This window comes from Malaya genurostris, chromosome 2 (genome assembly GCF_030247185.1).
Source record: "Malaya genurostris strain Urasoe2022 chromosome 2, Malgen_1.1, whole genome shotgun sequence".
Taxonomy (NCBI): Eukaryota; Metazoa; Arthropoda; class Insecta; order Diptera; family Culicidae; genus Malaya; species Malaya genurostris.
In genome coordinates, this window is record NC_080571.1 from 323,880,102 (window position 1) to 323,904,158 (window position 24,057).

Below are 24,057 nucleotides of genomic sequence, written 5' to 3' on the forward strand. Positions count from 1 at the left end.
CCTCCACGCACCGATTCTGAAGGGGCCGAAGAAGTGCATCTCCCGGGAATTGGACCCTAAATCCATTGAGCAAGTACTCGTTGTTTTGTTCAATTGTTGAAGATCATGTCTCTCAAATAGAGTCCAATTTGTTTTCTCTCCTTTACGTCTTATTTGCTTTGGCTCACAGAACATCAACAAACTCGAAAGGCTGTTGATTGATGCGGTGGAGAAGAACTGCGGAATGTTTATTTACTTTTCCCTGTATGTGAGTGTGTATGTGTGTGTTCGTTTCTTCGGTTTATTTTCACGCATCATGTTCTATTCCATATGGGCGACCCGGTGTTCCGAGAGACCCATTCACACGCATCACTACTGGACCGGCTTGTTAAATGTGTTACCATAACCAAGCTCCAGCATTATTGGAGGCTTTTGGTTTGAATCAATTGGCTGAATCGAATACACGATTAACGATATTTATAGAATTTTATTGAACTACTAATCTATTCGAATATTGTAGAAACACTTACTTCTGCTCATGGATTTAGGTTGTTGCTCTTGGCTCTTGGCTCTTGGCTCTTGGCTCTTGGCTCTTGGCTCTTGGCTCTTGGCTTTTGGCTCTTGGCTCTTGGCTCTTGGCTCTTGGCTCTTGGCTCTTGGCTCTTGGCTCTTGGCTCTTGGCTCTTGGCTCTTGGCTCTTGGCTCTTGGCTCTTGGCTCTTGGCTCTTGGCTCTTGGCTCTTGGCTCTTGGCTCTTGGCTCTTGGCTCTTGGCTCTTGGCTCTTGGCTCTTGGCTCTTGGCTCTTGGCTCTTGGCTCTTGGCTCTTGGCTCTTGGCTCTTGGCTCTTGGCTCTTGGCTCTTGGCTTTTGGCTCTTGGCTCTTGGCTCTTGGCTTTTGGCTCTTGGCTCTTGGCTCTTGGCTCTTGGCTCTTGGCTCTTGGCTCTTGGCTCTTGGCTCTTGGCTCTTGGCTCTTGGCTCTTGGCTCTTGGCTCTTGGCTCTTGGCTCTTGGCTCTTGGCTCTTGGCTCTTGGCTCTTGGCTCTTGGCTCTTGGCTCTTGGCTCTTGGCTCTTGGCTCTTGGCTCTTGGCTCTTGGCTCTTGGCTCATGGCTCTTGGCTCGCAGTCATTGGTCAGCTTTTATCGTACATTTTTAGCGTGTAGCTTGATCAAAAGAAAATAATCAAGAACAAATAATTCCTCTCGCCCAGACAATTGGTTACATGTGTACTTTTCTATTTTCTATTAAAAAATAACATGTTATTTTATTCAACACCACCGAAGCGGAAAGCGAGATAACAAGGCGAACACAAAAGTTTGAACAAGTCAAGTGAAGTGATTTTAAAAGCTCTTCGCGCCGTTGCTCGCAAGGAATATTTATATTATGCCAGAAATACACATGTAAATCAACTCTGAAGACTTCAGATCTGATCCCATTCTGTCTGCTTTCCTCCCAACTTTTTCAACTCTCCCCACTCCACATGATCGATGTTCGACTACAAAACGCAACAAAGGAGTTACAACAAAGAATAACACACTCCTAAGTGAGCGGTGTGAATGACGTACATATGCTCGATGGCACTTGAAATTTCCAATAAATCACGGAAGAAATGTGGAATAATAAATAAGCAAATCTCGATGCTTTTGTGGGGGCTCATTATTCGGTATCAGTTGCCCGAAAGCGTAATCCAAATTTAAGCAATAAAATTAAAACTACAAAGATTGAATTTAATGACCAACGAAACGATACAGAAAAAAAATGCCACTGATGACTAATCATTTCAGCATGAAGTGTAGAGCCGTCCGGTTTAGAAGCAAACCGAAGCGACCGGCCAGCAGTTGGACGGCGCTCGCAGATTCGCTATGGGTGGTCCACTTACTCGGATATATATATTTAAATAATTTCCAACTGTATTTGCTCACAAATGAGCACTTACACACATACACCGACAGGCAGGAGAACCCGCGGCTTATTTGTTCGCGAAAGAACCTGACCGAGAGAGCTAGGAAGCATAAAAATTACGCAAATGCAGAAGATCACTAGCGCAGGTAATTGAATGGCTATTGGCGATATTTAAATGGAATTACTTCGGGGGTGCGTGTGCGGCCGCGGCATGCCGTGTGCCATGAGCCCATTGAACATTAGGAATCGGTCACCGAACTAACTTGTTTTTGTCAATCCTTCACCACACTTTTCGATTTTCGAGTGAGTTAATAAAGTCAAACATTTTAAATAAAGCTTGCTTCATTTAGAATTGGAGCAAGCTTTTGCTCATATTGTGGCACTCCTGGTGAACGGATTTGAAAGTTCTTGGCGCCCATGTGTCGGGAATTTTGTCAGCTTCACATATGATTTTTGACATTTCACAAATCGACTGTACTTTGTAAACAATTAACATGGAAACCGAAAGAAGGGAAAAAATTGTGCACAGTTATTTGGAAAATCCATTGTGCTCTGCATCGAGGCTAGCTAAACAACTGAAATTGCCCAGAAATACCGTATGGCGCGTTATCAAACGGTATAAGGAAACATTGACGACGATTCGGAAGCCTCAAGCCAATCGTCGAAGTGGAACTGCCGACCGGAAACTGCGTGGTAAGAGTTTGAAGACGATTAAGAGGAATCCTAAAATTCGGTACTGCCCATAGTACAGTGAGGAAAACTCGACTCCGGGAAGGAATCAAGTCGTATCGAGCTAGCAAACAGCCAAATCGGACCATGAAACAGAATAGTGTGGACAAAATTCGTGCTCGGAAACTATATGACCAGGTGCTGACCAAGTTCGACGGGTGTCTTCTGATGGACGGTAAAACCTATGTCAAGGCTGACTTCGGGCAAATCCTAAGTCAAAAATTTTACTTGGCAACGGCTCGGGGGGATGTTCCAGCCAAATTTTAATTTGTTTTTGCCGACAAATTTGCAAGAAAATTTATGATTTGGCAGGGCATTTGCAGCTGTGGCAAAAAAACGATAGTTTTCGTTACAAATAAGACAACGACATCGTAACTATACCAAAAAGAGTGTCTCCAAACACGAATTTTGCCGTTCATTCGATCCGACGACCATCCCGTAATGTTTTGGCTAGATTTGGCAAGCTGTCATTACCGCAATGTCGTTCTAGAATGGTTTGCAGAGAAAGGGGTCCAGTTTGTTCTGAAAAATCTTAACCCACCCAACTGCCCCCAGTTCCGCCTTATTGAGAAATACTGGGCAATCATGAAGAGGAGACTCAAGGCAAAGGGAAAGGTTGTCAAAGACATCAATCAGATGACGACATGGTGGAATAAGATAGCTAAAACGATGGACGAAGAAGATGTGCGCCGCCTAATGAGCCGTGTTACAGGAAAAATTCGAGAATTCCTTCGAAACCGTGACGAATAATTTTATCCGTATTTTTACTTAAAAGTATGAAGAAAACGCTACATTTGTATGAAAAAGATCTTGAATTCAATAATAAATAACTGAAATACAGGCAATGGTCTTTATTCCAATTCTATCTGAAGCAAGCTTTAATATTATTTTACTAGTGGTCGGCTTTTCAAAATTTACCCTCTGAGAGAGTGATAAGTTTTTGATCGTAAATATCTCTTGTTGTAGCTAACGTATCAACATAATTTTTACTACAGGCCTTCGGAAATATGATCAGCATTCTAAACAATATCCAGTTGTATTACATAACCACAAATATTTCAAAATTAAAGTGTTCTAAAATGTATGGTATCTGCCAGTATCATCTCACGACGCATGTTTGCCTTTCTCGTACCCGCGACGACAGTTTTGAGGAGACACCACTGCTGTTAGTGGTCGTAAAATGATTTGACTGTTTTTTATTGTACTATAACGGTTGGTCTGAGTAAATCAATGTCTTCACGATAGTTACTCAAGATTCTTTTCAAGTGACAAACCTATAAACGATTTTCAGATTGTGTAACTCATTCAATGTTTTATGTTTTAGTAATGCAACATAATGAAGTCCTACGCGGAAAGCCGAAACGTCGGACTGAGACAATCGTTTAGTCTTTCTGTTTTGGAAGATTTTACCAAGATTGGCTGAAAATTCCGACTTTTGATCAAAGCTCCCGGACACCTCTAGTGTTACATACCATTGGACTTAGCTTGACAAGATTGGAAAATATCTGTGCTGTGTGAGCCTCTTTCAAATTTTTTTATCTACCAAAATTTTTCGAAGATGGTTGAACCGATCAACATTCCTTTTAAGTAATTTGATCATTCTGAGCGTATCGAATCATTGCATGGCTAGTGTTACGGTCCTATTGACACTGAGTATATCGAACATACGACAATGGGGTGTTCGTGAGTATAATATCTGCAAACATAGGTCGCAAAATATGCGTTTATTCAAATGCTTTTACAATGGGATGACATAGCGGAATCCCACCTACTCCGGGTATTGTAAATCATCATAACAACTCGAAAAATACTGAAAATTCTTCCAACCAGAAGTTGAAGACCTTCTCAGCGCCAAACCGTTAATTCCAGTCGTTGTCGTCTCGTCTGAATGGGCACGCAATGACACTTTAAATTGCATGATACCGTCAGCACTTGGTTGGATCGCGTCTTGGTGTTTCTTCGTGGTCCGGACTGGCACATGTTTTGATTTTAATTAACATTTTAAATAATTGTTAATTGAGCGTAACAATTATGGAAGTGTCGCCGGGTTTGTTCGTTGTTTGGCACCAATGGCTACGACTGTCCGGATTCGTGTGTGGCACGGCCAGTTCGGTTCTAACCAGGTACACCTCTAGGGTGGGTATGCAGACGACGTGGTGGAAACATCTACGTTGACACAGACTACAATTCGGACCGACAGGACGTTGATGCGTTCGCTTCGGTTGATCCGAGCTGACGTGTTTACAACGATTCGGGTTTTGAGTTCTGTCGGTGAAGCAGGAACCGTGAGTGCTGTGAATAATCTGAAATTAAGAGCACCGGCGAAAACGGATTAATTAAGCACGGTGTGGTGGCGTGTATTGCGCAGATCGTATAGAAGACTTCTTACCACATACTTCGCGGGCCGGGAAGGGAAGAATTGAGACATGTTTCGAATAGTGCGAATGTTCCTCGCTGTCGACCGTGTAGCAGCGGTAATTATCCGAATTTTCCGAGCGCAGGGATTTTCACTCACGCGGGTGGCTTTTGCGTCACTTCGTCGTGTCGTCACGAGCAAAAGCGTGGTAATTGTTGCTCATTGCAAATGGAATGTTTGCGCACGTGGTGTGTGGTCCAATGCGATCCTACACACATGCCCGCCACATTTGACGTGGTGAAAATTTATTGAAAAAGGAAACTACAATTATTGAAGTTGACATTTGGAATTGCGAAACTGGGCCAAAGAAGTTCATTCGCGCCGTCTGGAGCTCTGCAATGGACTATGCAATTTGATGCCATGCCTTGGCATTTTGAATAGAAAATTGGGCAAATGTTTCAGTTAAAACCATACCGGGTCTATCGAATCAATCGGTGCTTTGTTTTGTGATTCCAATATAGCACAATCATTAGGATTCAGCAAAGTTCGTATGAATGATCCAATCAACGTTGGAACACTTTTCCGAGGTGTATAAATAGAAGCGTGAATATATCAATTAAATTTGATCCCACTCACGCCTCTAACAACCGACTGGATTAAAAATCAACCGTGAAACCGCAAACCATGCTTAAAGCAGCAGTCAACACAGCGGAAGAAACCGCGATTCCTATTGAAAGTGACAGATTTCCTTACCTTCGCCGTCTGATTATCTCCGTCGACAGGGGCTCGCGTCCCAAAGATGTGAATATTCACACTGGAATCAGGCTTCTCCAGAGCTCAATAAGCAAAACCACAAATGGACACGTTACTTCATGCGACAGGGCACTTTGCGTCGTCACTGCAATGGCATTGGAATTGTGATCGGTTGAAACCCACTCTTACTTGACAAGTGTCAACCATGTTTATGCCGTACCCAGGGTTACCGAATGCGGAAAAGCTTGCATGGTGGAATCGATAATTTTTAGATTTTGAGAGAGTTGTTAAATTTATTTCCCATTTTACCATTGTCCCAATTGAACAACCAAGCGTTGGATAAGTAACTTTGTCGAAGGTGCTATAATTTGAAATAACACACAGATAAAATATGAGTTTTACAGCTTACCTAATCTTTTATACGAAGCAATTCAAAAAGACCTAACTGGTCGAAAAATTCTATTTGTAATGACTTTATAGTGGACTGGAATAAATTTTACTAGTTCCGAATATAATGGAATCTCACAATGGACTTGTTCAATTTTGGACTGATTTGGCAAGTTGTCACCACAAAGGTATCAAGTTCTAGTTTACAGTAAACAAATTCAGGATTTAATCTATCATTTCTCGGTTTAAAACAACTATTTATTTAGTTTGATAGAACACTAATGGTTTTGTTATTTTAAACAATCGATATTAGATTTTCTTTACGTTTCGTCTTAGACTCGCCAGTGCAGAGCCCAAAGCACAAACTTAGGATAACCCCTTAATAATCAAAATAAACTAAACTGCTTCGTGGGCAACAATTTCTATCCACCTTCTATGCAGCTCTTTTATAAAATGATGCATTATAATCTGTGACAAATGATGGAAAGTTTCGGTACAGACGATAAAATCAATTATAAGAGAATTTTGGCTATAAATTGAATGACAACATAAACCGTCTCGAGCAACGTGCAGAAAAGTGTTTCCCTTATATCAAAAGAAAATACTCATGGTTTATAACCGTACATAAGCAAACAAATCGTGTCACAGAAAATATTCCATATTTATTGCGCATTTCATACTTGATTAGACTCCTGCGAAATAAATATTTGCACAGTCCGTTTCCCGCAGTACACACATACAAATAAGTAAAGTATATGAAAACTAGTGATGCCACTTATGCAGATTTATACCTGAATTTACAGATTTCTGATTGACGCCGTAGATATTCAAGGATTGTACTCATTATCAAATGTTAAATAGAAATTTTGGAAATTTACGTCTTTAGATCATTTAGCTTTCATTTTGCACGATAAAATGAGTTAAGTTTTCCAATTGTCACTGCAACAATTTAATAGCACATACCTTTTAAAACCTGCTTAAAAATTTAACCTGGCATCCCTGATGTGCACGGTATATTGCATTTCATTAAAAAATGTCCCAAGTGCAAATGACAGTTTCTCTTTCTTTACTTCAATTTCTCTTTCAAGTACTTATTATTCCTGTATTTTTCAACAAATTCATAAGTGCAGATCAAAAGTTGATGGTTCCAGTCATTATTCTAAGTGTTAGAGAGAGGGATTGCAGATAGACACGTACTAATCAAAATAGAGAGAGTAAACAAAGAGAAACTGTCATTTGCTCTTAGGACCTTTTCTAGTGTATGTCTTCATTTGCACTAATATTAGTGTGTGAGCAAAAAATTCCGGTCAGAATTTTTAGAGCTAGAGCAGAGATGCCAGATATTTTTCATAGAAAATCTGTATTGCTTAGTACAAAAAATCTGAATTAATCTGTATTCACTAATAAAATGAAAGTTTTACAACAAAATGATGCTAAAAGGTGTTATTCCAATAAATTGTGGTTGTAGGATGGTAGATTTTCATAGATTTTTTTTTATTTTTTTATCCACAACAATTGAATTGTAATTCCATATATTCATCTAGTTTGAAATTGTTGACTTCATAATTTGACATGGAATTTTAACACCCAATATGCAACGTCAAGTCGGGTCATACAACTCTCAGTTTGACAGTAAAGTTTCATGATGCCATCACTTCTTTGAATATCAGTTCAAATTGGTCTCAAATTATAAAATAAATAGATTTCACAACAGATTTACATATTAATTTGTGATTTGTCCGTTGATTGATAGACTTTTATCTCGTCACAGGAATCAAATACTTTTTTAACTTTCTTACTTTTTGTGAGATCTGTATAAATCTGCATTAAATTGAGGAAATCTGTATAAAATCTGTACTCTGTATTAAATCTGTATGAGCATGCAAAAATCTGTACAATACAGATAAATCTGTATAAATGACATATCTGAGCTAGAGTCTAAAAATTCGTAACATTGGCAATATATGTGTCGCTTTTCCACGATACGCTTTGTGCGATGATTCGTTCAGCTTATGCCGTCGAAATTTTGCGCGCCTTATATTGGCACTTAATTTTACCTTGATGCTCGAGCTATTTGTTGTAATCACATACTACTGAAAATTTTATCATAAATTGTTGAACGTATTTACGATAGTATGGAAAGAAAAATTATCTTGCTGCGTTAAATTCAACAAAAGATATTCACGATTATGTTCTACCCATTAATGTACAGAGTGAACTTTGAAAATATAGTAAAGTGAATCGTATTCACGAGAAAATGATTTTTTATTACTGAATCTCGTTATTACCCTATTTTTTGAGGAAAAATAACTCTCATTGCTATCCAGCGAATCAAGGGGATGGGTGGAACTGTCCACAACTCATGTTGATGTTGATGGACGTGCCTGATTGTGCACTGCTTGTACATGATGGATTGTTTGGGCCAAAGCGGAGGAAGTACAGTTGTCTTTGAGTTTCGATAACTTTTTGTCCAGTTTCACGCAGGATTCACGGTGTTTTCTGGCAATATGGACATATAGCCAGCTGATTGACGTAGGAGACTAGTGGTCTACATGGAATTCGCGTGTCTTGACTGGAAGTAACATTAAAAAGTATAGCCTTGCGCTTAGCATGTGGTTTGGAACACGCAGTGGAGTAACTGAGGAAACTCATTTTCCACTTTTCTTTTTGGATGAACAGAATTGTTGTTCTTTGAAGGAATCATGTGCACTGTACGGCTATGGCTTGATCCTCCATGTACACGTGTTATGTATATTTCGTTATGCGTCTTGCTGAACTGTACTAAATGCACCTGTTTTGAATCGAGCTGCATTTGTTCTTTAAATAAAGTTTCAGTTATTATTATTATTATTATTATTATTATTATTATTATTATTATTATTATTATTATTATTATTATTATTATTATTATTATTATTATTATTATTATTATTATTATTATTATTATTATTATTATTATTATTATTATTATTATTATTATTATTATTATTATTATTATTATTATTATTATTATTATTATTATTATTATTATTATTATTACACCATTACATGGCTGGTGTAACGATTCCACTGACATTCTATCGCGAATGCAGTAGAAATTGTTTCTTGGACTACTTTGTATGAGTGTGGAAAAGCGTTGTCATGCTACAGTATGACTTTACCTTATCATCGAACCCATTTTGTCCGTTTCGTGATGAATTCGTTGTCAAAATTGACCTTTTGTTGACGCCTGTGACGATATGAGCTGTTCAGGCGTTTTTTTTCTGATCCCACCTCATACATAGTATTGTCTTTTTCTCAAAACGATTCAGTCTTGCACTCCGATATTGATGGTTGTCCTGGGAAACCCCATGATTTTTTGAGTTTCGTATTCACAAAATATTTTCTTTTACCGTCGTCAGTTGCAATTTGATGAAAAAAAACCCTTCTTAATCCACCTAGTGGTGTGATAATGCCTTTCTCTTCTTTCATAACAGTCTCATGAAAATATATGTCATACAAATAATTTCGGATACTAATTTTAACACCAATTGATTCAGATTGATTCGTGTAGTTCACAATAGCATGCTTCAGTGTTTATGTCCCAGTCAGCATCATTTTTCCAAACTAGTGCTTGACATTTGCGTTGCCAATTTGTATGAGGAGAGTGATGCTAATCTAAAAAAAAACCCTTCTTAGTCCACTTAGTCGGATTTTCAAACTTTAACCGCTGGGCAGCACCCATGTCTGATTTAGCTCATATTTAGCATGAGGACTTTTTTCGAGATGCTTAAACTTCTGAACAATAGCGCTTTTCGAAATTAGAGGTGATCCCAAAATATTGGCACCCTTATATGTATAAGAGCGGTAAAAATCAACGTGTTTCGGCGGTTACGTCACTTATACCATCATATCTCTGGAACCAAAAGTCACAGCCATTTGATCTTCGAACTTGATCAATGGCCCGATAGTAGCTTTCAAACGAGCCCAAGTTTGTAAAAATCGGTTCAGCCATCTCTGAGAAAATTGAGCGCATATAAATATCTTCGAAAAGTGCACACACACAGACAATTTCCGATCTCGTCGAACTGAGTCGAATGGTATATAACACTATGGGTCTCCGAGGCTCCCTTCAAAAGTCGGTGTTTCCCGCAATTCTAATACCTTTCTATAGAGAAAGGCAAAAATTCTTTCTTTTGCAGCGTTTCCCGCTTTCACTGCTGTCGTTCGTTCAGTTTGTGTGGAACCCACTAAACCATTTTTTACCATGGCTCTCAGATTATAGGAAATGGCTTGTCGAATAGCATCTAACGGCGTCGTCATCATTTGTTGTATTGGTGGAAAATTTTCGTCCAATAATGATTGCAGTTCGTCATCTTCAAACTTTTTTTGAGTTTTTTTATTAATAACATTAAATTCACCTCATTAATTTAAGCATCGAGACCAGCTTTCACAAGGAAGGAAGATCGCTTTAACTTCATATAAGAATTCGACGACTTTGCAATACCTTTTTCTTTTGATTGATCAAGAAAATGATCGCACTATATTTGGTCCGAAGATCTACATGTTTAACATGAAATAAAAGTATGTTTTTAGCTCGAAACCTTGACATTTTAAGCGTGACCACCAGGTAGAACTCTGAAGATTTCCTACTTTTTGGCGACGTGAATCCGAAAAAAAATAACAGCTGCCTATGTGCAATTACAGAAATCAATGGCAACAAAGGTGGCAAGTCAGCATCGACTTGCTGTGAATTGGATGAAACTTTGCACACAGCTTCTGTATGATAAACCACGGATGGAGAGATCAATTCGATTCATGACTGATATTCAAATAGAGCGGATGTAAACTGCATCAAAATTGTTGTAAGTCGGAAACTGCTAGTGGCAGAAAAAATGAAATGTTGAGAAATCGATTGGGCACTCTAAAGAATCTACACTCCAAAAAAAACTAAGTAAAACACTTTATTTGAGAATTCAGAAATTGACCGTTAAAATATAATACAATAACAAAAATGCAACCAAAATTTCTTTTCTGATATTTTAAACCTGCCAACACAGTGACGTTAATGCGATTCGTTTCGTTTGATCATCTTCAGGTAAGTTATTTTCAAAAATTCAAGTTTCTTAAAAAAAAGCCATTTGAACACTAGGAAATGAACATTTAGAGATTTTAGTTTGTACAAGAAAGAGGGGACCAGTAGTGCCGAATTAAGTTTTCATGCCCACAAACTAACAAGCTCTGCAAACTAGAAGAATTTATCAGACAGTATTATGGGATTTGTACCTGTTTTAACCATCGTTCGTGGAAAAATACTTATAAAATTGGTAATTTTACACTTATCACGCTTTAGTTCCGGAACCGGAAGTCGGATCCAGATAATATGTTCTACAAATTGTCAGGATATTATAAGACCTTTCATTTGAATCTTAGTTTGCGAAAATCGGTTGAGTTGTTCCAGAGATAATTGAGTGTAAACTCCTTACTGGAAGTCACATTCAAATGAATCTCAATAGCAAGCTATAGGATCATAATACCTTTTATTTGAATCTTAGTGAAAATTGGTTCAGCCATCACTGAAAAAGTGAGTGCATATTTTTTTCACTTTTTTAGTACATATCATCCTATATCTCCGGAACCGGAAGTCGAATCGGAATGAAATTCAATAGCAGGCTATGGGACTATGAGACCTTTCATTAGAATATTTGTTTGGGAAAATCGGTTTAGCAATCTCTGAGAAAAGTGAGTGCATATTTTTGTTACATACACACACACACACACACACACACACACACACACACAGACATTTCCTCAGTTCGTCAGGTAGAGTCGAATGGTATATGACATTCGGCCCTCCGGGCCTCGGTTAAAAAGTCGATTTTCGCAGATGCAATCACTATATGAGAAAGGTAAAACTTGTTAAATTGACTTACGAGTTTGATGAAATCGGTTCGATTTTTATCAATAATTCTATTAATTAATCGTATTATTTGCGAAAATCGATTCAACCATCTCTGAGAAAAGTCAGTGACATTCTTATTTGGTCTTTTTTCGATATAAAAGTAGTCCTAGTGACTGCTGGTAACTAACGAAAATCAGTTGGGCAATTTTATGAGGGAAATTTGCTCAGGAATTTTTGCTCTTCTCATATGGAAAGATTCGGTTATTCGGAATCCGGATTCGAAAGTATTGGAAATAGTGGTCAAAAACTGCAGAAAGGATCAGCACACACTTTTCTTCAAGATGGCCAAATCGATGTTCACAAACTTAAAGTCTTCCGGTTTTATACGGAATCCCTGTATTTGTTGCGGATACTTGTTTCGGGGTCCGAGCTATAGAATGTTTTGATTTGTAGATTTGTTTATATCTAGGATTTAATATTTTTGTTTCTGACTGAGAAAATTTAAGAATTGAGAATCAAACACAACCCATAACCCATATCATCAGTTAAATTCAATGGTCTCCGTAAACAAGAAGAATGAATGTCTAATAACGTGACATTTTTTGTCATGGTTTCTAAGGACAAAATCAGTAACAGATCATGGGCCTCCGCACAAATTTAACAACATTCTTCAACTTCTCAATGACTCATTACAAACCAAAGTTCCCGAAGCGAACGGTTTCAATTGGCCGACGTCATAACCTCGTTCCGGGGACCTCAGTGGGTGCACTCGATTTCGGGACCTCCGTTACCGCTAAATCGTCAAGGTGGGTGGTCCGAAAGTTTTTCGTCGGAATTTGCTACTTATTATAATTGTCGGTTATTCCTCGGTTGCCCTTGCCCCACCAAACCGCCGGACCGGGTTCAGTCCGGTTGCAAGCCATTTCGCCTCCGCACAGCTTCCAATGATTTATCTCCTGCCAGAATCTGAACTTCTGGAGGCAAACAGTTTGCGTGACGATCTGCGGCGGCTAATCTGACTTGAACTGCCACCGACCGGCTGCCTGTCGAGTGTTTACTGTGAGGGGAAAGAAATGCGAGAAATTTAGATAAAAATATAGTACTCCTTCAGTCAGACGCTGCTGCTGTTTGGTGCGGGCGAACAGATGTGATTCCGTTCAAGTCCAGGCGGGACCGACATGGTATGAAGAGTGCGGTGATTGCTTTTAATTGAACTCAAAATAATAACCATCGTTTATTAAATCAAAACAACAATTAATTGGTCCGAGCTGATCGAGCTTGGAATGCTAATTGGACGGAGGATATCTTCGAGGTAGCGGCTCCTCCACCTTTTCGGTAATGCCTTGAGAAATCTCACAGTGTCGGGTAGGACGGACCACCCACGTAGGATATTGGAAATGTGGTCCGGCTCAACTGGCGAATTCGCATTCGGCCGAGCATTCGTTCGGGGAAAAACTTTGGCCATGAGTAAGCAGCACTTTGTTGTGCAGCGCAGAATCCATTCGCTGACGGCGCTCACGTGTGAAGAGTTTGTTTTTACACGGTCGGACGTTTATCGGAATGTGTCACCGTGATACGATTGGTAAAATGGTTAATCTACTGCAGTTTTTCATTTGCTTTGCAGAACGATTTAGTTAATGGGTGAAGATAAAGCCAAATACTAACATTCTTCCATGAATAGTTCGTTCATGGTTCGTTGAAACGTGTCAGGGCTCAAATCCCTGAAGACATTCTATTCTGCAGTTTCCGAGCCGGTCAACTGATATTAACTACTATTGATTACTGTAGCGAAAAACTTCAACCCAACTGAGCCGATCTTAATAACAGCAATCTTTTCCGAAACATGTATGTTATGCGGGGAGTCGCAAAGCACAAAAATATTGTTCCCACATTCACACTGCGCCTAAGGAAAAACAAAAACAATATCGAACACGATTCGTTTTTTTTTACATGCATCATATCAACTCGCAAAAAGTGTTGATGAAATCCCAGCCAAAGCAAGATCACCGTTTGCAAGGCAGTACTGCGCAACATTGATTAATGTAAACGATTTGTATGACAACTCTGTTCAACATGAAAAACGTTTACAATCGGACCCGTTCGGGGAGATACGGCCAACAATCGAATCTTGATGCAGAAAAAAATATAGCAAAACACCGAAACACATCACGATTTCCAACAGCCAAGACATGATGCGTAGGTTTTGACTGTGGAGCAGCCAGAGTCGTTCATTTGCTGGTGAGAATGAGGTGTGTGTTTGTGTTTTTTTGTAGAGTAATGAATACCATTCTTGCCTGAATAGATAAAATCTAGTGTCTTTCTTGTTTCATTCAGTTGTGTATCGGCAACAAGTTAAACCCACGAACAAGCAGATTAATCCGTACGAGATAAACTCGGCTGGGTTGTAATTGGGCAGGAAGTAGGAGACTGATTAATCGCTACGGAATTTTACCCGCTGCAAATAAACAAATTAAGAAATAAATTTCTCATTCTAGCATCCCATTTAGGCGCGCGATGAAGACTGAATCCTTCCGAAAACCGTTGGACCCCTTTTTTCTTAGAACGTCTCTAAAATGCCAAGTGTTCATTTCCCATTCGTGGCTTCAGCAGAGAACGGTGCGCACCCCTTCCAAAGAAATAGAACTCAAGAGCAATTTCAGCAAACCCCAAAATATTCTCATTTCAGGTTTTCTGAGTAGTCTTAAAATGTGCCTCTTACGTAAACTCTAGTCCTAGGGCTAATTTCTATTTTACAAATTACTTTGAGCACCCAGCCCCCACCCAGTTAAAAGCAAATTTACCATCCCCCAAGGCAACCTCAGCCAGTGAGTAATATGGAGAGGCCCCCGCCCGGTCGGATCGAAATTAGGCAGAATGACTCTCTAGATTCCTAGCAGGCCGTCGTACTGCCGGAAAATTGTTTCGTCACCATCGTCGATCCTTTTTCATCGATTCGGGGAAGGAAACTTTAGTCTCTCGAAAGGTTATTTAGTCATTCCAGTCTCATTTTAATTTTCCAATTTGTGGGAAAAGCATCGACTCTTCCTGACTTGGTACCGTCTTTTTTTTCGACGAAAGAACGAACCATTTCTGAAGTAATTTGACTTCACGTCAATTAATTTTTTGTGAGAACGAAAAACATCCATTCGTTTGGAAACAGTGGCGTAGCCAAGTGGCAACTTTGGGGATCTCAAATTCCCCAAAACAGTGAAAATCGTTCCAAGTAAACCACCACCCAACCAAACACGAGTCTTGACCAAGCTACTGCTGGGATCGAAACCGGGTGGATGTTCCATTTTTGTTCCATTTGGCGACCGGGAAATGAGGCAAGGATTGAGACATATTGATTTGTTTCCATGCAGTGCGCAAGTACGAATACATCCGTCGGATCTCGGACAGAAAGTGTGCCAGCCTTCTTCGAAAGCGAATGAGACATGTCATGGCAGTGGCAACAACATTCCGCACTAATTAATTGTTTTAAGTTTTAATTAGAAAATTCCGAATTGGATTCGGAAGCGATCATCAGGACAAAGAAATACTCTTCGGCGAGGGGTTGTCGATTTGTTATGTGTAGATAATTTGCATGTTGCTTTACGGTGTCATGATAACCGGAACGAGACTAGTTCAATCAAATATGGAATGACTTAATTGGATTTAGATATATATTCTGTGACAAAAGTAAAGTACGTTTGACACATGTCTGAATCACAGGGGTTTGACTATTGAAGATATTTAGTTACATTACCCATTAGTTATTTCCCCCATTCTCTCTATTTTTTTAAATAAATGTAATGTAAGGTGTAAAATTCTGCTTTACTTTAGGCAAGTGATTTACAGCACTAAACAAAAATATCATGGTTTTGTCATTTTTAGTAAGAATTCTAAGTCCTACAGGTCCACCATGTAACTTTTTTTTAAACATGCAATAAAACACAAACGGTTCATCCGATTTCAAAATTTTTTTTTTTTTTCATATTAAAGTACAATCCTTCCGGTTAATTGTGGAATATAATTGTTGTCCTTCAAGGCTTGAATTGTCTCTGGCTCTGCCGCCACATAACACTAATCTTTGACAGCCCCCAAAGATAATACACACTTAAAAAAACCCTGTGATTTTACATCATAAATGGAGCGTCGCAGTTCACGCAAATTTACGTCGAAGAACATTTAACATTGTGTCTAAGACCCCATGACATGAAATTAATGGAATTAAAAAAAAGAATACTGATAGCAACCACCGTGACTTGAACCGAGAATCATTGGATCGCAAGTACGTCTGTTAATCGACTGAGCCACAGAAGCATGCATCTGCTTGGCTGGTAAAAGGTGCATTTAAATTTATACAGTCGAACTTGCTAGCAGAACGCAAGTTACAGTCGAAACCAGTAAAATTCAAGCTCATCTAACATTAGGTCATTACAAAGAAAATTTTCCATCATTTAACAAATTAGGTCTTTATGAATTACATCGTATGAGGGATTAAGACACCTGTAAAATTCAAAATTTTTGGAGTGTAGTCTAATGGCGTCAAATCACAGCTCCGAGGCGGCCAAACGGCATCCGAATTTCGACTGATAATTCGATTTTCGAAGACTGTGCGCAGAAGATCGATCATAGCGTTGGCTGGGTGGCACCGTCTTGTTGGAACCATATGGTGTCCAAGTCTTCCTCTTCAAGTAATGGGAAGAACCAATCGCTAATCATGGCGCGGTAACGCTCGCCATTGACCGTGGCGGCGGCTCCTGCCTCATTTTAGAAGAAAAATGGCCCAACGATGCCGCCAGACCAAAATCCGCACCAAACAGTCACTCTATGAGGATGCATCGGCTCCTCCATGATAACGTGCGGGTTTTCCGTCCCTTAGATGCGACAATTTTGCTTATTAACATACCTGCCGAGATGAATATGTGCCTCATCTGAGAAGGTGATGTTTTGGCACACATTCCGTAACATTACCATGATTTTCAAAGTAAAACTGCACTATTTTCACGCGTTCCTCAAGCGTATACACAACCATTTCCGTTCTGCGGAAGGATAAAACTAAGTTTCTGTCAAATCAGAAGTGACATTAAGGTTACCAATGTCGGAAGAACCGCTAGTTCAAAAAAGAAAAGTTAGATGGCGGACCCTGTACTCCGCAAGAGCCTGAAAACAAACATTCTACTATTCATGGAAACCCACATCGATGGCCCATTACGATTTAGTGAGATTTGGCTAGCTGCTACTTGTCACTGACACCGTGACAACAAGGTGTATTTGTTCGAAAACGACATCACCCAAGTTGGAAAATGTCAACGCAAAGACTGAAGATGACTGAAAAGAATCAGTACTCCGTTTTTGCTTACAGTACTCCTTTTTCACGGCCCATCATAAGTTCGATGTCCCAGAAGACGTTTATTTCCACTTCTAATGTCGTTTTCGCTTAATACCAAACCTAACCCAGTTTTCACCCTAACTACTGTCAAACCGTTTGTTTGAAGCTGATTTCGAACTTAGTTTTAACGTTGTTGAACTGAAAATCGAGTCAGTTTTCAACCTGGTTGTTATATCAGGTTTGCTCAAACCGCCGTTGCTAAGCGCGAAAACAACACAGTTTCGTAAAAAGTGTTTGTTTGATGAAACTACCCTGGGTCAGTTTTAGTTTTCTCAAGCGAAAACGACATTAGTTTGTTAAATGATCCTACGTATTTTCGGGCTCGATTAAGCCTCGTGCTATTACTTGAAAGATGTTTTGGAGTGGTACAAGACTAGTGAGGTCAACTTCGTACCGAAGGACTTAAACTTCTCGAACGCACAAAAACTATTGAACAGTGTTGGGCCATCATAGAGCAGTCGCTTCAGAAACATCCTAAGGATGTAAAATCGGAGGAAGGTATGAAGAAAAAACCTGTTTTAATCCACCTAGTGGTGTAATGATGCCTTTCTCATATCAATCATACTATCATATATAATACTGTGGTATTCTTCAAAAAAAATCTCTGCGATTATTGAAAGAATAAACGAAATCGGTTTGTTTGACCGTCTACTGATAAAAACTATCAATTGGGAAAGATTTGAGGTCGATTCTTAAGGTTTTTCCCCATTTTCAGTGATGGTATACAATTTTTAACCCACTTTACTCTATATTTTCGGATCCGGAAGTCGGATCCGCATGAATTTCAGGAATTACGCATGGGACCACAGGACCTTTCATTTGAACCTAAGTTTGTGAAAATCGGTAGCGCCGTCTATGAGGAATGTTAGAAAACATATTTTAATTTTTTGAACATTTTACCCCATAACTCCGGAACCAAAAATTGGATCAAAATAAAATTCAGGAATTTCATATGGCACCGTGTGATCTTTCATTTTAATCTAAGTTTATACAAATCGGATGAACGGTCTCTGAGAAAATCGCTTGCACGTTTTTAGTTCATTTTATCCCATAACTCTCGAACCGGAAGTCGGATCCAGATAAAATTGAATAGCAACCTATGAGACTACAAGGCCTTCAATTTAAATCTTAGTTGAAGAAAATCGGTTGAGTGGTCTCTGAGAAAATCAAGTGCACTTTTTCTTCATTTATTTGAAAATTTTATCCCGTGACTCCCGAACCGGAGCACAATGGTTTAAAAATGGAAAAAGACGGTCAAAAGTCTGTACTGACTTTCACTGATCTTTAAGAGCTAACATGTCTTCGAAGAAGTTTCACAAGATTATATTACGCTTCTTTTGAAAGTGGCACCTTAATTTTTGTTAAGTGGGTAGCACCAATTTCGAATAAAAATAATTTTTTTTTCACAAAAAATAATTTTTTTCCTTCTGAAGAAAAAACATTTGAAGTATTTTTGCTGACGATATAAATAGTGAAAAAAAAATTTTTAGAGATATATGTGCGTAAACACACATAAACATGGTTATGCTTGCACGCGCAACTTAAGCAAATTGTTGTGATTTTTATTTTATTTACTTTTTGACAATTAACAACATTAGAAAAAATCTAAGTGAAACTCGATGCAATTTTTTAGGCCTTTTCAAAGTGGGTTTTAAATATTGAACATCCGAAAAATTATCAAAAGTTCAACACATATTAGAAAAATGGAAAAAATGTTTTCCAATCAAAATATGAAAAAGTATTGCAAAAGTACAAAGTTGAGTTATCGCGAAGCAACACGTTTTTTAAGATAATATATCGATCGTGCGACGCTCACTTAGAGATGTGCGAAGCAGCTCATACCGGTGAACAGCTCCGAACCGATCAGCTCACTAAAGGGAATCGATTCAATGTATCAGCTCATCAGCTTATTTAAATTGAACTGAAGGTTTGTTTTGAGCGCCGTTTTTTTGCGCCGTTTTTCTTACATATGCATGATCGAAATCATTGATGCACAAAGAATAATGCTATGCGAACTAACTTGTTTGCGAATTATTATTATGTCATATTTGAGAATATCTGCAAAAGTGGCATCGCTGAATGTACCTTAGCCTAATGAGTGGGAGGTAAGATTTCTTATTGACAACGGCTCATTCAATCTGTTAAAGAAGGATAAATACACAACGAACAAAAGCTCATGCACACATTTCTTCTCATTTATAACTCGCTCTTCAAGAGCCGAAAATCCGTTCTGCTCGTAGCTTGTTTTCATCTGTCTGTGCAAAATCTGTGCACGTTTCCCCGTTTCCATAATAACTAATCGGAATCATTTTGGTAAGCAAAAAAAAGGTCTGGTGATCGATTTAAGAATCTGTGTAAATCTGTGACCATAGCAAATTGTTGTGATTTTTATTTTATTTACTTTTTGACAATTAACAACATTAGAAAAAATCTAAGTGAAACTCGATGCAATTTTTTAGGCCTTTTCAAAGTGGGTTTTAAATATTGAACATCCGAAAAATTATCAAAAGTTCAACACATATTAGAAAAATGGAAAAATGTTTTCCAATCAAAATATGAAAAAGTATTGCAAAAGTACAAAGTTGAGTTATCGCGAAGCAACACGTTTTTTAAGATAATATATCGATCGTGCGACGCTCACTTAGAGATGTGCGAAGCAGCTCATACCGGTGAACAGCTCCGAACCGATCAGCTCACTAAAGGGAATCGATTCAATGTATCAGCTCATCAGCTTATTTAAATTGAACTGAAGGTTTGTTTTGAGCGCCGTTTTTTTGCGCCGTTTTTCTTACATATGCATGATCGAAATCATTGATGCACAAAGAATAATGCTATGCGAACTAACTTGTTTGCGAATTATTATTATGTCATATTTGAGAATATCTGCAAAAGTGGCATCGCTGAATGTACCTTAGCCTAATGAGTGGGAGGTAAGATTTCTTATTGACAACGGCTCATTCAATCTGTTAAAGAAGGATAAATACACAACGAACAAAAGCTCATGCACACATTTCTTCTCATTTATAACTCGCTCTTCAAGAGCCGAAAATCCGTTCTGCTCGTAGCTTGTTTTCATCTGTCTGTGCAAAATCTGTGCACGTTTCCCCGTTTCCATAATAACTAATCGGAATCATTTTGGTAAGCAAAAAAAAGGTCTGGTGATCGATTTAAGAATCTGTGTAAATATGTGACCATATTCAGAAATCTGTGAAAATCTGTGCCATTTTTTAAATCTGTGCAAAAGGTTGAAAATCTGTGGAACACAGATTAATCTGTGAACCTGGCATCCCTGCTTACCAGTGCGGTGAGCTGGTGAGCTGCGGTTCTTTTAAAAAGAGTTGTGAGCTATCAGCTCTTTTTAAAGATTCGATTCACTGGAATTGCCATTTCTACGCTCACTGAAAAAGTGAGTTACAGAAATAGCAGACGCATGACACCCTCCGTTTCTTAATCATGCATGGTTTCAGCCAGAGATGGCATTTTACTAGAGTGATACACCAGGGCATAGGTTTCAATTATACACTGCGGAAACATTTGCTCCGCTCCACACAAAGCGGAAAGCGCACTTCTTCTCAGTGTCCAGACAGACAGACTTTGAGTGCGTGCTTGTGTTGAAAGAAGCTGGTTCGAGAGAATAACATTCTCTTCGCACGAATCGCTCTCACGTGTTCTCGCCTAAATACACCCAAGTGATCACTGGCGCGTGATGGTGAGCACTGACACTCATGATGCGTGCACACTTTATACAACAGTAGTGTATATATGTGAAAGAGAAGAGCTCTCGTTGAAGTTGTCAGTGCGAGGGGAGAAATTTTTCTTGCTCTTCGTCACACAGAGGAGATGGACATAGCACGGCCATAGTGAAAATGAGTCACACGAATAGTACTCAGGATATTCTGATTATAAAATAAATTGGATTAGGAATATAATTTCCTAAAAGTATTGCAAAAGTTTGCTGCATTAAGTTGCATATTTCGCTTCGGTACAAGGTTTCTTAGGTAAAAATAGGTAAAATGATGTATAACTTTTTCAAAATTGAATAAACCTATGCATTACCTTCTACAAAATTATGGGATTTTATATTTTCTACAATTATTCCAAACAAAATATGTAAAAAATATAACTTGAGAAAAGTTATGATTAGAAAACTAGATTTAAGGGGGTTGTCATAATTCAATAACTAAAACTAACTTTGTAATGGCCTAAAAAAAGTTGCATCGAGTTCCACTTAGAATTTTTTTATAGTATTGGGCATATCTTTTCCTATAAATTTTGTAAAAATCATCTGCATAAAGTGGCATATTTCGCTTCGGTGTAAGGTTTTATCATATGTAAAAAAAGGTAAAATGTTGTATAACTTTGCCAGGAAACAACAAACCTATGCACTACCTTCAACAAAATATGGGATTTTTTATTTTCTTCAATTACTACAAACAAAGTATGCTAAAAAAACTTGAAACAAGTTATGAATAAAAATTGATTTTAAGGGGGTTGCCACAAAAACGCTTTGTATATCCGAAACGTTGCGACCTACACTTTTGGTATATTTGACAAAGTAAATTATTTTTAATAGTTCTAAAAGTTTGTCGAAGAAAAAAAATCTCTATCTCTTCAGAAAAAAAGCTATATTTTTTGTCAAAGTAGGCCATGAACAAGTAGGGATAGAATCAAATTACGCGGTATATATTTGTAAATAATTTCTTAAAAGCAACTATATGCATTAAAAGAACGGTTTGGCAGCTACTGATTTATGTCCACGTTTTCATTGATTCGAACCACTGTGCGGAGATCCGATTCAGGTAAAATTCAATAGCACCCCATGGAACCAAAAGACCTTTCATTTGAATCTAAGCTTGTGAAAATCGGTCCAGCCATCTCCAAGAAAATCGAATGCACATTTTTGTTACATACACACACATACACATACAGACATTTTGTGATCTCGACGAACTGAGTCGAATGGTATATGACACCCTCCGGGCCAAATCTCCAAATATCAAGGGGAACGTGCCATTTGAGCCAATTTGTTCTGATTCCTGAACCTTTCTATATACACCTTCTTGAATACCCGAATATTACCGAAATTATCGAACTTGCGCACCTGGTAAATTATTTCAAGATTTTCTAAGTTGATGTTCCAACATACTGTTTATTTTTTTCATTTAAGATTCACGTGGAAATATTTTGATGAGTTCCTAGTAATTTATAAACGATTTTGAGTGATATGAGAAAGGCATCATTACTACAGAATGTGATTCGAAGGAAGTTTGCACGTCTCACTTTACTATGCTACGCCTTTTCAAAACGTGTGTTTTGAAAGAGTAATAAATTTTAGATAGTGAGTATCTCGTATCGTACTCAACATAAAAATGGAAATGTCATCAATAATTTGTGAATGGAAAAAAATTGTTTGATTCCGGCATATTTCTCTATTGATTGCACGAAACGGATGTTAGGAACTTGTCGAATATTACAGTTTGTTTTTTTTGTGGTCGCCGCCTGATCATGTTAAAACTGACATTTATTCCCTATCTGGCAGGTGTGTTGTGAAAAATAAATAGGTTATCCAATTTCAAGTTCAATCCGACTTTTGTTTGAATTGAAAATCCATTGGTTCACTGGTACTTTCATGTCCTTTATTAACTTAAACGATCAATTATTTTCCCCTCAAGCGGTATCTAGCGAATTTTATAACGTAAATTTTTGATTTCCTGAAATTTAGAAGTTTACATTGCGTCAAACCATAGTTCTGTACATCTATAAGTACATCGCACTTCGGTGCAAAACCAAAATATGTTCTACAAAAACAGAAACTTTACGTTTTCTAATCGGTTCATGTTCAATTGCTAGGTGGCATAAACGTTCAAAATAAACTGTCATGCACTGACGAACCGAAGACGAAACTCAATGAAAATAAAAAGTAAGTTTTTCGTTAGATGTAAAATGACAAAAAAAATACAAATATCAAGTAGAGATACATTTTAGGAAGAATTGGGAATCTGCACCCAAGCCGTCTTACATCTCCATGTAAATCTATTCGTCACTTCCCTTCGTTTTACAATTCGTATATACTTACTCGTTTCGGCTTTAAGCTCAAAGCTTAACTAGTTACCGATATAGGAAACGATGTGACACTTACTTCTGCCTGAAATTAGAAGAGAATAAAAACAACAAAATTAATTCCATGTGACATCGGACGATTTGCAGTGGATAGGGATATCAATTTCAAACCGAACAAATGCAATAACAAATAATGAAATCTGCAACAAAGTGTGAAACTGGTTAGACTGCCAAGGCTAGCCGTGGTGCGTCTGTCAGTAAGTAGAGCTTTAAAGATATCGATTTTCGCTAGCACCAGGCAAAAGCAGCATCTGATACGATACTGAACAGGCTTCTGATGGCTCAGCGGTTCATTTATTCTATCAACGATTGAGTCATTTTTTCGGAACAATATGCACCGGGCTGACAATAATCGAAATATGATTTTTTTTTTCTAAATTTTCATTCAGCATTGGAATGTTTATAGGACTATTTCGAGGGGTAAGTTGTGATCGAGAAATCCGTTAGATTGTTCAATAATATTATCAATGAATACCAGTCTGAGCACAACCCCTCATGCCCAAAAACAAGCTGAGATCCCAATCAAGTCAAATCCTATTGAGCGTGACGACATCATCATCATCATCATCTTTTAGGTGG

General features: G+C 38.2%; 1 protein-coding gene across 1 annotated transcript in view; it reads right to left on the reverse strand.

Annotated features, from left to right (window-relative positions):
• LOC131429323 (homeobox protein E60) overlaps positions 1-24,057 on the reverse strand; it is a 77,277-nt gene that overhangs the window by 19,077 nt on the left and 34,143 nt on the right. The gene's annotated exons all lie outside the window — the stretch shown is intronic.